At 40.3% G+C, this 17,437-nt stretch overlaps 1 protein-coding gene across 4 annotated transcripts in view; it reads right to left on the bottom strand.

The window, feature by feature from the left end:
- Positions 1 to 17,437, bottom strand: part of LOC144376395 (palmitoyltransferase ZDHHC19-like) — a 51,998-nt gene that overhangs the window by 363 nt on the left and 34,198 nt on the right. The window contains exon 15 of one of the 4 annotated variants that reach the window (XM_078044018.1): positions 9,570 to 9,731. The exons of the other annotated variants lie outside the window; for them this stretch is intronic. The gene's annotated coding sequence lies outside the window, so the exon portion shown is untranslated. Of the gene's footprint in view, positions 1 to 9,569; positions 9,732 to 17,437 lie in introns of those variants that run through there. 4 annotated transcript variants of the gene reach the window in all.

Raw genomic sequence — 17,437 nt, 5'->3', positions numbered from 1 at the left:
GGTGGGTTTATTTGGAGACCAGCATGCTGGGGCCTGAGCTCTCTATAGCAAAGAGAGATAGAGCCCTGAGAACAGCTTGAGCAGAGCTTATATACTTTCCCTGGAGAGGGCAGCGAGAGAAGTAGTTTGGCAGTTGGGGACAGCTCATTCTGGGAACAAGATTAGCAGACAGTCCACAGTTAGGGATAGCACATTCTGAGAACAAGATTAGCAAACAGTTCTTAAAATTTCAACAGTGTTTTGTTAAGCATGTAGAGAAACGGAGTGACAAGTACCTATTTTATTAACCTTTCACTCCTTGTATGTCCTCCCACCATGATGCCATTCACCATGTTGTGAACACCCTCACCAGAGATCACTTGCAGGAGCTGCCAAATCTTGGATTCTGAGTTAAATAAACCTTACCTCCTTATAAATTATCTGTTCTCGGGTATTTTGTTAGAGCAACAGAAAGCAGGCTAATACAGAGGCCATAAAATATGTGAAGATGGCATGGGGAGAAGTTTGGTGATGGTTATCCCCCTTTCAGGCCCAGTGCTAATTGGAGTCAGCAGTGCTCATTGCTCATCCTAGCTCCACTTCTTCCTTTTTGTTGTAACAGAGCTCCAGTTTGGGGAAGGAGGTAGAAATCTACCAACTAAATATCTTCCCAGTTTCCCTCACTTCCATGGTGGGCTTTATGACATAATTCTCTTTCAAAAATAAAATGATCTGGGGATGTGACTCAATGGTTAAACAATCCTAGGTTCAATCCCTGATGACAATGATAATAACAATAATAATAATAATTTGTACATATTTATGGCATACAACATATTTTGAAACATGTATACATTGAAGAATGTCTGAGTCAAGCTTTTTAACATATACATTACTTCATATTCTTTTTTTTTAAGAGGAGAGAGAGAGAGAGAGAGAGAGAGAGAGAGAGAGAGAGAGAGAGAATTTTAACATTTATTTATTTTTTTTAATTCTGGGCGGACACAACATCTTTGTTTGTATGTGGTGCTGAGGATCGAACCCGGGCCGCACGCATGCCAGGCGAGCGCGCTACCGCTTGAGCCACATCCCCAGCCCCTTCATATTCTTATTTGTGGTGGGAACCCTTAAAATCTACTCTTTGAGTCATTTTTAGTGTAGATAACATTATCAACTGTAGTCATTCTGTTGTATGTTATTATTAACTGTAGTCATTATATTGCACAATAGATCCCTTAAACTCATCCCTCTCATCTAAGTGTACTTTGTTCTCCTGGGACCAGCATCTTCCCCCTCCACCGCCCAGCCACTCCTGGGCCCCTGGCAGTCACCATTCTGCTCTCTGTTTCTATGAGTTCAACTTTTTATAGATTCCACATGTAGGTGAGATCATGTGGTAGGTGCCCTGTGCCTGGCTTATTTCCTCCAGTAAAATGTCCTTTGGCCTCATTCATTTGTCATAAATGATAGGATTTCCTTATTTTTTTAAAGACTAGAGAGTATCCCCTTATATTTCTAAACCACATTTTCTGTATCCATTCATCCACTGATTGGCTGGACCATAGGGCAGTTTTTTGTTGTTGTTGTTTTGTTTTTTTGGTGCTGGAGATTGAACCCAGGGCCTTGTCCATGCAAGGCAAGCACTCTACCAACTGAGCTCTATTTTTAATTCTTTTTTTTTAGAGAGAGAGAGAGAGAGAGAGAGAGAGAAGGAGTAAGAGAGAATTTTAAAATATTTATTTATTTATTTAGTTTTCGGCAAGCACGACATCTTTTTTTGTATGTGGTGCTGAGGATCGAACCCAGGCCGCATGCATGCCAGGTGAGCGCGCTACCGCTTGAGCCACATCTAAGCCCCTCTATTTTTAATTTTTTAAAGAAACTTCCCATACTTATTTCCATAATGACTGTACTAATTTACATTCCCCCAAACATAGTACAAGAATTCTAGTTTGTCCACATCCAGACCAGTACTTAATATCTTTTGTCTTTCTTTCTTTTTCTTTTATTTATACTGGGGGTTGAACCCAGGGGTACTTTAGCCCTGATGGCCATCCAGAGACCTTTTTACTTTTTATTTTGAGATCAGGTCTCACTAAGTTGCTGAGGTTTACCTTGAATTTATAATCCTCCCTCCTCAGCCTCCTGAGTTACTGGGATGAATGCATGTGCCACTGGTTCTTTTGTCTTTTGGATAATAGCCATTCTAATAGGTGTGGGAGGGTATCTCATTATGATTTTAATTTGCATTTCTCTAAGGATTAGTAATGTTGAATATTTTTTTCAGATTTCTCTTGGTCAGTTGTGTTTCTACTGAGAATGAAGTAATGTTTGGGTCACAGTCTACCTCCAAATTTTATGTCAATTTCTGTTGTAGCACAAGAAGAAGGAATGACATGCATTGGGTCATGGAAAAAGGTCAGGAGTGGTAGTAGAATCATAACTACCAGGTCTATTGAGCTTTGGAGCAGACCATGCTAGCCTTAGGGTTTCTTTTTTTGTTTGGTATTTTTAATTAGGTATATATCATAGCACCATGCATTTTAATTCATTGTACACAACTGCAGCACAAATTTATATTTCTATGGTTGTATCTAATGTAGCGTCACACCATATGTGCATTCATAACATGTACCTAGGGTAATGATGTCTATCTCATTCCACCATCTTTCCTACCCCCATGCCCCCTCCTTACCTCTGCCTCCCCTTTGCCCCATCAAAGTTTCTCCATTTTTCCTTATCAGAGAGAACATTCAGCCTTTGGATTTTTGGGATTGGCTTACTTCATTTAGCATGGTATTCTCTAACTCCATTCATTTACTTGCACATGTCATAATTTTATTCTATTTTAATGCTGAGTAATCTTCCATTAGGTATATATACCACAGTTTCTCTATCCATTCATCTATTGATGGGCATCCAGGCTGTTTCCACAGTTTAGCTATTGTGAATTGAGCTGCTATAAATATTGATGTGGCTGTGTCCTTGTAATATGCTGATTTTAAGTCCTTTGGGTATAGACCTAGGAGAGGGAAAGCTGGGTCAAATGGTGGTTCTATTCCAAGTTTTCTAAGGAATCTCCATACTGCTTTCTAGATTAGGTTGCACCAATTTGCAGTCCCACCAGCAGTGTATGACTGTACCTTTTCCCCCACATCCTCATCAACATACATTGTGGTCTGTATTCAGCCCACAGGGCACTTTCTGGTACAGACACTGTTCTATGTGGTTTACATAAATTATCCCACAATTCCCTGTTTTACAGATAGAAAAGTTGAGTGACCAGGGGCTACGTAGCTACCCAAGGTCTCCCTGCTGCTTAGTTCTAGAGCTGTGATTTGGACTTATGAGGTCTGGCTCCAGAGTCCTTGCCACCAACCACCAAGCAAGGGACTCCAGGAGGAGTTGCAGACAGGGGGCAGAGTAGAAAGAGAGTGAAGGTGGAGCATGGGATCACTGCCTGAGATCGTGCTGCCAATAATGGAAAGGAGCCCTGACTGGGGAACCCCAGAGGGCAGACCACACTTAGGTCCCTTGAAAATAGTGATCCTGGACATGGAGGGCCTCATTCTGATCAGAGGAGGAAGGGCCTATGGCCTGACCTGGGGCTGGAAGAACCACAGGATGGAGGAAAAAAAACGGCTGCCAGGCAAACTCAATGATGGAGTGAAGCTGGAGAGAGGAGAAGACAGGCAGACCACAGGGCTGAGGAATAAGGGCCAAGCACAGGAGTCACAGGGGGGAGGGAACCACATATGGCAGTGGTGGGGTGCTGACTAAAAGGATGGGAGGTGATGAGCAGACAGGCTCCTCTGTCTTTTCAGTTGACTCAGGGTCTGCAGCTTCACCTCCCCCACTGATGCTGCCCACCAGTCTTCCTGAAAGAGCCTTTAATCAAGCGAATGCCATACTAAAGGAATCTCACGGCAGAGATGCCCACTCCTATCATTCCTAGTCAACACTAAGAAGAAAAAGAAATAAAAACACACATGTTGGAAAGAAGGAAATAAAACTGTTCCTCACAGAGGACATCATTTTCCAAGTAGAATAAATAACAACACTCTGTGGCAGAGCACCTCGATTCGATCTCCAGAACTGGAAAAACAACACCACTAAGAACTTCTGTTCTTCGGAAGATGCTATGAAGAAAATTGAATGAAAAGCCACAGATTGCAAGAAAATATTGGAAAACATAGATCTCAACCCAGTGTACACAACTCTTATAACTTAGTAAGGAAAGAAAACAAAATTTTTTAAAAGAGAAGTACATTGGAGACAACACTTTGCCAAAGACCTACCAATGGACAAGAAGACATAAAAATAAGCTCAACATCATTGCTCATTAGGAAAACATAACCTGGAGCTTAAATGAGATGCCACTACTCATTTATTAGAAAGGCTTCCATAAAAAGAGAAAACAAAACAAGAACAAATGACAGTATGAAATGTTGGTGAGGATGTGGAACAATTGGAATTTTTTCATACTTTGCTGGTAGAAATTAGGAATGGTACAGTGATTTTGAAAGAAAAATTTGGCAATTTTCTACAGAGTTCCACCTACAGTTACCTTATGACTCAGCAATGCCACCCCTAAGAATTGACCCAACCGAAATAAAAACTTAAGGTTCTCATGCCTGTACACAAGTGTTTGTAGCAGGTTTCTTTATAGCTGTGAAAAACTAGCTAGGCACAGTGGCCGGTGCCTAAGTTCTAGCCACTTGGGAGGCTAAGACTGGAGGATTGCAAGTTCAAAGCCAGCCTCAGCAAATTAGCAAGGTTCTAAGCAATTCAATGGGGCCCTGAGTCAAAAGAAAAAAAAAACCTTTAAGAAAAATAAAGGGGGCAGATGGATCAGAGATGCAGCTCAGTGGTTAAGCACCCCTGGGTTCAATCCCTGGTACAAACAAAACAAAACTAAAACACTGTGGAAAAACTAGATACAATGAAAAATCCTTTAATTGGTGAATGTATAAATACTCTGTAGGAATGCTATTCCCAGTGTGGGCCCTTGGGACTGTGTGGCTAGCCATGGCTTTGTCCAAGGATAATGACATCACTGTGGTGGCCACAAGGAAGGCCTTGGACATCACCAGCAGGGCACCCAGGTACAGGCAAAGGGACACAAGTAGCAGCAGGAACAGCCAGATGTTCAGATACCCCAAGCTGTTGCTCACCTGCCCACAGTGGTGGTCCAACTCCTAGGGGAGAGGAGGCAGACCTCGAGGGTCTATCTGACCTGACTTCCATCACCCCCAAATGCTCAGGTCTTCCCCAACTCAGCCCTCTAGGCTGCCTGCACTTGGCCCTCCACACAGGTTCTCATCTCAAGGACAACCTGGCGTTTCCATGGTTAGGGCACATAGCCCCATAGCACATCAGGTCATCTGTTCTGAGCGAGGTTTTTAGAGACAAGACCTGCCTGGTGTCACTTGGAGCAGGACATAAAAACTCTGGGCCTCTGTTTTCTCAGATACTGGGTGAGGATGAAAAAAACACCCTTGCCCAACCAGCCGCCTGCACTTGTGAACCCGAGCAGGGTGGGCACATAAGACAAACACACTCAGAACCAGAAAACCCTCCAACTGGGACACCCAGACCAAGACATGCAATGATCCCCAGGACCGGGCAGCAGTCAGCAAAAAGGGCTGGGAATCTAATATCAACAAGCCAGGGGAGGGCACAGTCACTGCCTTTCCTCCCCCTGACTCCACCAGGCTCAGCACAGAGGGGATGCCCTTTGCATGTCAGCACCTGTGCAAGCAAGGCCAGCCTCCCAGGACAGGTGCAGAACTGGAGGCATAACAGATGGAAGTGAGCAAGAGTGGCTGGGAGCCACTTTTAGCAGACTGGGAAGATGGTCTCATACCCACCTGTGGCCCACTTAAGCTGTGAGTTTCCTGGTCCTGACCAGGTGTCCAGGGATGGGTTGGTGAGTGGACAGGGAGGTGGAACACTCATGTCCACAAAGATGTTACAATAGGGACAGTAGTTGGTCTTGGGTGGGCAGTGGGAGGAGCAATGTGGGCACCAGGGCATTTGAAACGTCCTTTCATACATCCAGGCCACATATGCTGCCCTCAGGATTCTGTTTGATGGAACCTGGCATGGGAAAAGTTTTGGGCAGTTGACAAGATCCCCTTCTATCACTCTGCTGCTCAGGGCAGCCCCATAGCTGGAATGCAGGCATTATCTTCTTCTAGGATTATCTTCTATGTTGAAATATATATATATATTGTTAGAGAGGGACCTACCTTTGCTAGTGAAATTTATTTCTACATACTGTGCCTGGTCTTACAATGAAACCATGATATTAGTAGCAGGAAGAATTCTGGTAGCTCTTGTGCTATTTAGCTCCAACATAAGTGTAAAGAGTTTTGAGAACATTTGACTTTTAATTGATATTCTTCCCAGGGTAAACATAAACCCTTTCTAGTCAGTGCCATAGAGATGTTGTCAAGAGTAAAATTGTACAATTTGCTGTTGTCGGGGATGGACTGTTGAAATACATATATTTACATTGCTATAAAGAAGCTCAAATGAAATAATGAAATTGAGGGAAGAATTCACAACCCTGAGTACTGGCCTCCAAATACTTCACCACTTTGAAGATGGAACAAAATATTCTTAGTAACATTCTGACTTTTCCAGGTGAAACTGGCCTATACAAACAAAATTTGAATGTGTGATTTTACTTAAAATGTTTGTTCTGTCTCAGAGACCTGACAAAAAAATCCAACCAATTCAATCAAATGCATAATCCATCTCTTGGATTGCTTTACGAATAAGAGAGGACAGATTTTTTTTAATAGAACAAGAATTTTATGCAAAATCTGAACTCTACAGTTCTTCATTCAGTGGGAGGAAAGGAGTGGAGGGAGTTTAGAAGGCTCTTTGAAGGAGAAGCCAAGTTATTAGAGCAAGCTCCAGGTTCTTTCAGACTTGTCTTCCTGTCTTTCACTGGGCACAGTCAGTACTTCCACAGCCTGTCCACCTGGGAGGAAGGCAAAGCATGGAGAGATGGCAGGGGGGGGGGAGACAGGCAACTGAGCATTTGAACATATGTGCTTGCTCTGAGTGCATGGGTGTATGATTGGCAGATGGGGAATAGACTGATAACATTTGACTTTAAAATGACTTTGAGCCCTGCTACACTAAAACTTGCTTTACCAGCTTGGAAGACAAATATGCCCGCATCTGTTTGTAAAGTTCTAACTAATCACTGTGCCACCCCACAGGCAAGTTCACGGGAAATGTTGTTTCCTTCAGGACTTCCCACTGGGTTTGCCCAAGAATTCTCTCCAGCTCTCTTTGCTTTTAGGAGCTTGGTGCTGGCAAAAGAGGGGAAGGAAGAAACCCACAGGGTCCTGCCTGAGGAGACCCCCTGCTTCCCCTCAGTCTTTCACACCAACCAGTGCAGGGAGCCCACACTTGGGGAAGACTGGGCTCCTTTTGTTTTCTGACTGCATATGCTGCTTCTCCTGGCCTCTCCAGGGGAGCTTGTAGGGAGGTGGAAGGAGCGACTTGGAGTGCTTTCCTGCCAGCTGACCCCACACTTGGTCATCTCAGCCCACCAGAGAACTTCCAACACGTGAATTTTCAAAAGGAAGAAATCAGGATTGCTTTTGAGCTCCCTGACTTCTGCAAATTTGCCAGCCCTGTCCCTCAGGTAGGGCACTGGGGTGCAGGAGGGACACACACCTGGCTAAGAAAATCTCCATGTGGTAAACAATCCTAGGAGTAACTCCTCTCCTGGGCTATGGAGAATTCTGTCTATGGTAGAAAGCTTCCACAAGACATAGTGGAGTGGACCTGTGATGTTTCACTGTTTTACTTCCCAGAGATTTTTGAGGCTTGAGGCAAGGGCTAGTAAGAGGCAAAGCAATTTACCTTGTCCTCAGAGCACTGACCCAAGTAGAAGAGCCATCTGGTAGAAGCAAAGTTAGTTTTAGTGTCTGTGTGCTTAGGTATGTGCAACTAACTCAGACTATGTAGAACTTTGTCTCTGAACACTGCTTTTTTTGTTCACTAAATGCTATTTAAAATGTTCAATCCCATAGGAAAGTTTCAAGAACAGTAAAATGATGTACACCATAATCTGTATACTTTTCTATATGTATATGATGTCAAGCAAAAATGGAGATTAGCATGACACCCATATGAATTCAGCTAAATTCATCAATTGTAATATTTTGCTATGTATAGGAAAATTCTCTTGTACCACCATACTAATATCACTTTGAGGAAAGTTGATATTGATATGAAACTACTATCAAGGTATATAGTCCATATTCAAATTTTCCTAAATCCATTATAGCTGGATTTTTTAAATATACAGGATATGATCAAGGATCACATGTTACATTTTGTTGTCATTTTTCTTTAGAATCTTGTAATCTATAATGGTTTTCTGACATTTGTTTTTTATACAGCACTGACATTGTGGAAGTGTCCTGAACAGTTGTTTTGCAGAATTTGAATGTTGCTGATTGCCTCCTCATGATCTGTTTTAGGCAAAACATTTTCTACAAGAATTGGACAGATGATACTTATTTCATGGAGTAGGGGGTGGGAAACTTAACATCTGTTGTCCAGTATAGGTAATGTTGAACTTTGATCATTCAGTTAGCATGATGCTCTTTGATTGAGAAGTTAAAATGTTGTCATTCAGGTTTCTCCTGACTTACTGCATATGCAAAAATAAATGTTGGTGAGGATGTGAGGGAAAAGACACACTCATAGATTGCTGTTGGGACTGCAAATTGATGTAATCATCATGGAAAGCAGTATGGAGATTCCTCAGAAAACTTGGAATGAAACCACCATTTGACCCAGCTATCCCACTTCTCAATCTATTTCCAATAGACTTAAAATCAGCATACTACAGTGATGCAGCCACATCAATGCTATAAAGTAGCTCAACTCACAAGAGTTTTACTATGGAACCAACTTACGTGTACTTCAATAGACGAACAGATAAAGAAAATGTGGTCAATATGCACAATGGAATATTACTCAGTTTTAAAGAAGAACAAAGTGATGACATATGCCAGTAAATGAGTGGAAGTTAAGAATATCAGAGTAAGAAAAATAGGCCAATTCCAAAAACCACAGTTTAAATGTTTTCTCTGATATTTTGACACTAATTCACAATAAGGAGTGTGGCTATGGAAGAATAAAGTTACTTTGGATTAGGCAGTGGGGAGGGAAAGGAGGGGAGCCAGGTCTGGGGTAGGAAGAAGAGTAGACATTACTGCCCTAAGTGCATGTGTGACCACATGACTGATGTGATGCTATATCACGTACAACAAGAAACATGAGAAGCTATACTCCATTTGTGTATGATGTGTGAAAGTGCCTTCTACTGCCATGTATAACTAATTAGAACAAATAAAAGAAAAGAAAACAGAATGGTGGCAGCCAGGGGTAGAGGAGGAGGAATGGGAGTTCTTACTTACATGGTGACAGAGTTTCTGTTTGGAGGGACAAAAGTGTGCTGGAAACAGAAGTTTGTACAATATTGTGAGTGTAATTAATGCCTCTGAGTTGTCTACTTAACAGGGCTAAAATGGCGAATTTAATGGTACCAGTCCTTTAAAACAAAGAACACTTTAATTATTAAAATTTTTAACATTTTCCTTTCCAGAATATTAAAAGAGTAGGTTGCCATTCATAGCTTTTCTGGAGAACCTCCTTGGCTGCCAAGATGTGAGGAGTTAACTTGTGAGCACTTTTGCCATGTTCGGGACTAGGTGCTGCCAAAGAGAGGAAACAAAAAGTGCATAATTTAGAAGCAAAACGTTTTATGTTCTTTCAACTAAGGCCTGAAGACTACTTATAAATACAATTGACTTAAACAACAAGTATTTTAATACCTGCCACAAACCTCTCTTAGTTACAACCATAACTTTTATAAGCTGTTTGGAAAACAGTTGTTTTTATTGTTTAAGTTTCTAGTAGTGAAATTATTTCTAATTAATGGATTCTTTAGTATAAATTTTAGGTATAAAAAGTGAGCAAACAATAGAGATCCTCGCTGAGTTGCTTGTGACATGAAATGTTCCCATGTTGGCTCCTCATTTTCTTATTGATATCTTGCATTACAGTACAGTATACTTACAATGATACCTATTGTGGATACAAATCTATATATTAATACACTTTTGTTGTTTTTTTGGAGGTGCTGGGGCTTGAACCATGGCGCTTGTGCATGCCAAGCAAGCACTCTACCTCAAATGAACAAATACGGATGTATTTCTATTAATCCAAAGCTGAGAATAGCCAACTGTGTGACCCCAGAGATCCAGGCTGACTGATTCTCGCAGCCTGCCCCGCGGCTACAGAAAGTGTGGCGCCGCAGAGAAGTGATTAATTAGCAAGCAGGGAGATAAGTGGCTGCAACTCCGTGGAATCCCGCCAGCCAAGCCCGCACTGACCCCCTGGCTTGAGTACAGGATTTCAGACGGGGAAGGAAGCGGTACAGTCCTATCCCCCACAGGGTACACTCCACCAAGGCAATCAGCAGCCACCATCTTGGAGAACTGAAGTATCCACCACCACTCTCCAACAGATTGCAACAATAAAACAGGTGTGTGTCACTCAGCTCATCCCCCAGACTTCGGGGAATTCGCATAAAATCTCTCCTAGGCTTTCCGGGGGAGGGAGTGTCAGAGTGAGCCTGCATAAAGACTAGGGGAAAACGAGAGACACCTGACCTTCAACTCCCCCTCCCATTAGCAGCCAAAATGAAACCTGTGTAGCCAGCGCTGGGGGAGGGGCAAGCAGAAAAAATCAAAACAATACAGTGCCAGGGATCCCAATAGCCAACTGTGTGACTCCGGAGATCTGGGCTGACTGATTCGCACGGCCTGCCCCGTGGCTACAGAAGGCATGGAGCTGCAGAGAAGCGATTAATTAGCAAGCAGGGAGAAAAGTGGCTGCGATTAGGTGGAATCTCGCCTGCCAAGCCCGCACTGACCCCCGGGCTGAGTACAGGATTTCAGAGGGGGAAGGAATCGGTACAGTTCTATCCACCACAACAGAAACAAAACAATAGAGTGCCGGGGTTCCCAATAGCCACCCTCCACACCCAGGAGATAGAGATCTTAAAAAACAAATCAAACAATAATCCTAGAATTGCAGGAAACTATAAACCAAATTAAAAACTCAAATGAGAATATTACAAATAGACTTGATCAAGTAGAAGTCAGAATATCAGATAATGAAGACAAGGTTTATCAACTTGAAAAAAATATACTCAACACAGAAAAGATGCTTAAATCCCACGAGCAATCTATTCAAGAGATATGGGATGTCATAAAAAAAACAAATTTGAGAGTCATCGGGATAGAAGAAGGCTCAGAGATTCAAACCAAAGGAATGGACAGCATATTAAATGAAATAATTCTAGAAAACTTCCCAGAGATGAAAGATGGAATGGATTGCCAAATCCTGGAAGCCTACAGGAGCCCAAACATTCAAAACCATAATAGACCAACTCCAAGACATATAATTATGAAGATAGCCAACATACAGAACAAGGAGAGAATATTAAAGGCTACGAGAGAAAAGAGGCAGATTACATTCAGGGGTAAACCAATTAGGTTAAAGACTGATTTCTCATCACAGAATTTGAAAGCGAAAAGATCCTGGAACAATGTATTTCAAACGCTGAAAAATAATGGATTCCAACCAAGAATACTGTATCCAGCAATATTGAGCTTCAGATTTGACAATGAAATTAAAATCTTTCACGATAAACAAAAGCTAAAAGAATTCGCAGCCAGAAAACCAGCACTGCAAAGCATTTTGAGCAAAATACTACAAGAAGAGAAATTGAAAAATAGTGCCCAAAACTAACAGCAGGAGGTATCACAGTAAAGGGGGAGGAAAATAACCAAAAAGTAAAACTAGCCAAACTAAAATAAATCAATAAAGAAGCATGACTGGAAGTACAAATCATATCTCAATTGTAACCTTAAATGTTAATGGCCTAAACTCACCAATCAAGAGACATAGGCTAGTAACGTGGATCAAAAAAACAAATCCAACAATATGTTGCCTTCAGGAGACTCATATGATAGGAAAAGACATACACAGGCTGAAGGTTAAAGGTTGGGAAAAATCATACCACTCACATGGCCCTCAAAAGCAAGCAGGAGTGGCCATACTCATATTGAATAAAATCAACTTCAAACCTAAATTAATCAAGAAGGATAAAGAAGGACACCATATACTGTTAAAAGAAACCATCCACCAACAAGACATAACAATTATCAATTTGTATGCACCAAACAATGGAGCTGCAACGTTCATAAAACAAACTCTCCTCACGTTCAAGAGTCAAATAGACCACAACACAATAATTATGGGTGACTTCAACACACCTCTCTCGCCATTAGACAGATCCTCTAGACAAAAACTGATTAAAGAAACTATAGAACTCAACAGCACAATCAATATCCTAGACTTAACTGACATATTTAGAATATATCAACCATCATCAAGTGGATACACGTTCTTCTCGGCAGCACATGGATCCTCCTCAAAGATAGACCATATATTATGCCATAAGGCAACTCGTAGTAAATATAAAGGCGTGGAGGTAATACCATGCACCATATCTGATCATAATGGAATGAAATTGAAAATCAATGATAAAAGAAGGAAGGAAAAAATACATCACATGGAAAATAAACAATATGTTATTGAATGATCAATGGGTTATAGAAGACATAAAGGAGGAAATGAAAAAATTCTTAGAGTCAAATGATAACACAGACACAACATACCGGAATCTATGGGACACAATGAAAGCAGTTTTAAGAAGGAAATTCATTTCTTGGAGTTCTTTCCTCAAAAAAAGAAAAAACCAACAAATAAATGAACTCACACTACACCTCAAAAACCTAGAAAAGGAAGAGCAAAACAACAGCAAATGTAGTAGAAGACAAGAAATAATTAAAATTAAAGCAGAAATCAACAAAATTGAAACAAAAAAAACATTGAAAAAGTTGATAAAACTAAAAGTTGGTTCTTTGAAAAAATAAATAAGATAGACAAGCCCTTAGCCATGCTAACGAAAAGAAAAAGAGAGAGAAGTCAAATTACTAACATACGGGATGAAAAAGGCAATATCACAACAGACACTACAGAAATACAGAAGATAATTAGAAAGTATTTTGAAACACTATATTCCAATAAAATAGAAGATAGTGAAGATATCGATAAATTTCTTAAGGCAAATGATTTGCCTAGATTGAGACAGGAAGACACACACAATTTAAACAGACCAATAACAAAGGAAGAAGTAGAAGAAGCCATCAAAAGACTACCAACCAAGAAAAGCCCTGGACTGGATGGGTATAGAGCGGAGTTCTACAAAACCTTCAAAGAAGAATTAATACCAATACTTCTCAAGCTATTTCAAGAAATAGAAAAAGAAGGAGCTCTTTCAAATTCATTCTATGAGGCCAACATCACTCTGATCCCAAAACCAGACAAAGACACTTCAAAGAAAGAAAACTACAGACCAATATTTCTAATGAACTTAAATGCAAAAATTCTCAATAAAATCCTGGCGAATGGAATACAAAAACATATCAGAAAACTTGTGCACCATAATCAAGTAGGATTCATCCCTGAGATGCAAGGCTGGTTCAATATACGGAAATCAATAAATGTTATTCACCACATCAATAGACTTAAAGACAAGAACCATATGATCATCTCCATAGATGCAGAAAAAGCATTCGACAAAGTACAGCATCCCTTTATGTTCAAAACACTAGAAAAACTAGGGATAACAGGAACTTACCTCAACATTGTAAAAGCTATATATGCTAAACCTCAGGCTAGCATCATCCTAAACGGAGAAAAATTGAAGGCATTCCCTCTAAAATCTGGAACAAGACAGGGATGCCCTCTATCACCACTTCTATTCAATTTAGTTCTTGAAGTACTAGCCAGAGCAATTAGACAGACAAAAGAAATTAAAGGCATAAAAATAGAAAAAGAAGAAATTAAATTATCACTATTTGCAGATGACATGATAATATACTTAACAGACCCAAAAGGGTCTACAAAGAAGCTGCTAGAGTTAATAAATGAATTCAGCAAAGTGGCAGGTTATAAAATCAACACGCATAAATCAAAGGCATTCCTGTATATCAGCAACAATACCTCTAAAATGGAAATAAGGAAAACCACTCCATTCACAATATCCTCAAAGAAAATAAGATACTTGGAAATCAACCTAACAAAAGAGGTGAAAGATTTATACAATGAAAACTACAGAACCCTAAAGAGAGAGATAGAAGAAGATCTCAGAAGATGGGAAAATGTACCCTGTTCATAGATAGGCAGGACTAACATCATCAAAATGGCGATATTACCCAAAGTTCTCTACTGTTTAATGCGACCCAAATCAAAATCCCAATGACATTTTTGTAGAAATAGATAAAACAATCTTGAAATTCATATGGAAAAACAAAAGACCCAGAATAGCAAAAGCAATTCTAAGCAGAAAGTGTGAATCTGGAGGTATAGCGATACCAGAGTTCAAACTGTACTACAAAGCAATAGTAACAAAAACAGCATGGTACAGGTACCAAAACAGGCAGGTGGACCAATGGTACAGAATACAGGACACAGAGACTAATCCACAAAGTTACAACGATCTTATATTTGATAAAGGGGCTAAAAACATGCAATGGAGGAAAGATAGCATCTTCAACAAATGGTGCTGGGAAAATTGGAAATCCATATGCAACAAAATGAAATTGAATCCCTTTCTCTCGCCAGCCACAAAACTTAACTCAAAATGGATCAAGGAGCTAGATATCAAATCAGAGACACTGCGTCTGATAGTAGAAAAAGTTGGCTACAATCTACATATTGTGGGGTCGGGCCCCAAATTCCTTAATAGGACGCCCATAGCCCAAGAGTTAATAACAAGAATAAACAAATGGGACTTACTTAAACTAAAAAGTTTTTTCTCAGCAAGAGAAACAATAAAAGAGGTAAATAGACAGCCTATATCCTGGAAACAAATTTTTACCCCTCACACCTCAGATAGAGCCCTGATACCCAGAATGTACAAAGAACTCAAAAAATTAAACAATAAGATAAAAAATAACCCAATCAACAAATGGGCCAAGGACCTGAACAGACACTTCTCAGAGGAGGACATACAATCAATCAACAACTACATGAAAAAATGCTCACCATCTCTAGCAATCAGAGAAATGCAAATCAAAACCACCCTAAGATACCATCTCACTCCAGTAAGATTGGCAGCCATTATGAAGTCAAACAACAATAAGTGTTGGCGAGGATGTGGGGAAAAGGGTACACTTGTACAATGCTGGTGGGATTGCAAAATGGTGAGGCCAATTTGGAAAGCAGTATGGAGATTCCTGGGAAAGCTGGGAATGGATCCACCATTTGACCCAGCTATCGCCCTTCTCAGACTATTCCCTGAGGACCTTAAAAGAGCGCACTATAGGGATACGGCCACATCAATGATTATAGCGGCACAATTCACAATAGCTAGACTGTGGAACCAACCTAGATGCCCTTCAATAGATGAATGGATAAAAAAAATGTGGCATCTAGACACAATGGAGTTGTATGCAGCACGAAGAAATGACAAAATCATAGAATTTGCAAGGAAATGCATGACATTAGAGCAGATTATGCTAAGTGAAGCTAGCCAAGCCCTAAAAAACAAATGCCAAATGTCTTCTTTGATATAAAGAGAGCAACTAAGAATAGAACAGGAAGGAAGAGCATGAGGAAAAGACTAACAGTAAACAAAGACGAATGGGTGGAGAGAAAGCGAGAGAGAATGGAAAGCATATGGAAATGGTAGGAGACCTTCAATGATACACAAAATTATAAGAGGTTATGAGGGACAAGGGGGAGGGAAAAAAGGGAGAGAATTGAACAGCAGCAGAGGAGGAAGAGAGGGAAGATGGGAGGGGAGGGGAGGAGAGGGGGGACAGTAGGGGATAGGAAAGGTAGCAGAATACAACAGTCACTAATATGCCATTATGTAAAAATGTGAGTATGTAACAGATGTGATTCTGCAATCTGTATTTGGGGTAAAAATGGGAGTTCAAAACCCAATTGAGTCAAATGTACAAAAGATGATATATCATGAGCTCTGTAATGTTTTGAACAATCAATAAAAAAAAATCCAAAGCTGACACTTTAGACATTAGAGTTCACTCTTTGTATTGGATTATATAATTCTATGGGATTTGAAAAATGAATATTGTCCTGTGTATCTACCATTATAATATCATACTGAATAAATTCACTGTCCTAAAAACCTACTACTCATCCTCTTCACACCTCTCATTCCCTGCAATCAATGATTTTATAAAACTCCTCAAACTTGAGATGTCCTAAACATTCATGCTAGACACTGCCCTAGCATGGATGAACACTTCTAGCCCACACTCTACACTTGCAATTGGAGAGCATCTAGCCCCTTTAGATGGAAGGGCACCACTAAGCACTATGCTTTAAAAGATCTTTCAGAGAATAATATGCCCACGCCATAGCCATGTAGTCAAATATACAAGTTATTTTCCTATCATAAATAAATAGATAACACAAAATTCTTTCATGCCTTTTGGTGTTATGATATCTCAGTTTTTATCCATGAATCCTATTTCTATTGTATGGATGTAGCACATACATTGGATTTCTTTTGTTTATATTGTGGTGCTAGGAATGGAACCCAGGGTCTCAGCAGGCTAGGCATGTGCTCTACCACTGAGCTCCACACAGTCCTCACATTCACTTTTTGAAACTCATCTTGTTATAGATTTAGCAAATATGAATAAAGATGCTATAAAAATTTTGCACAGGTTTTTGTGTGGACACATCTCAATGCATGGGGGCAAATACCTGGAAACACATTGCTGGCATAGGTGGTAAGGTCATGTTTTATTTTGTGGGAAACTGAAAAAACCCTAATCTGGAGTGGAGCCTCTCACTAGCAATGCAGGAGCATTCCTGTTGCTCCATCTCTCATTTTTCACTTTTTTATTCTTTCTTTCCTTAGTGATTAGGTAAAACTCCATCTTCTTATTGAATGTTTGCATCTTTCAATGATCACACTCGACCGTCCCATGACACACCATGTCACACAGGACAAGATTCTTAGGGTGGTTGTTCTTGGCCTGGATGCTCTCATTGTCATTTTATGTATGCATATCTCCTGCCTCCACTGTTATTATTTTTAGTTAAATGGTTTTATCTTTGAAAGATACTTTTATAAGGGACAGACATTTATTTATTCAGGCATCTAGAATTATATTTGACTTTACTATATTTGAGGAAGCTGTTATTTAGCTTTTGGAAGATAGATTTCTGGGTTGATTTTTTATATCAGAACCTCATTACACATCATGAAAACCCTTGAAACTGTCTCACAACTCACTGATGCTAT

The sequence above is a fragment of the Ictidomys tridecemlineatus genome, chromosome 3 (genome assembly GCF_052094955.1).
Source record: "Ictidomys tridecemlineatus isolate mIctTri1 chromosome 3, mIctTri1.hap1, whole genome shotgun sequence".
NCBI lineage: Eukaryota > Metazoa > Chordata > Mammalia > Rodentia > Sciuridae > Ictidomys > Ictidomys tridecemlineatus.
The sequence above is the reverse complement of the archived record's forward strand: the minus strand, read 5'-3'. Positions and strand labels throughout refer to the sequence as shown.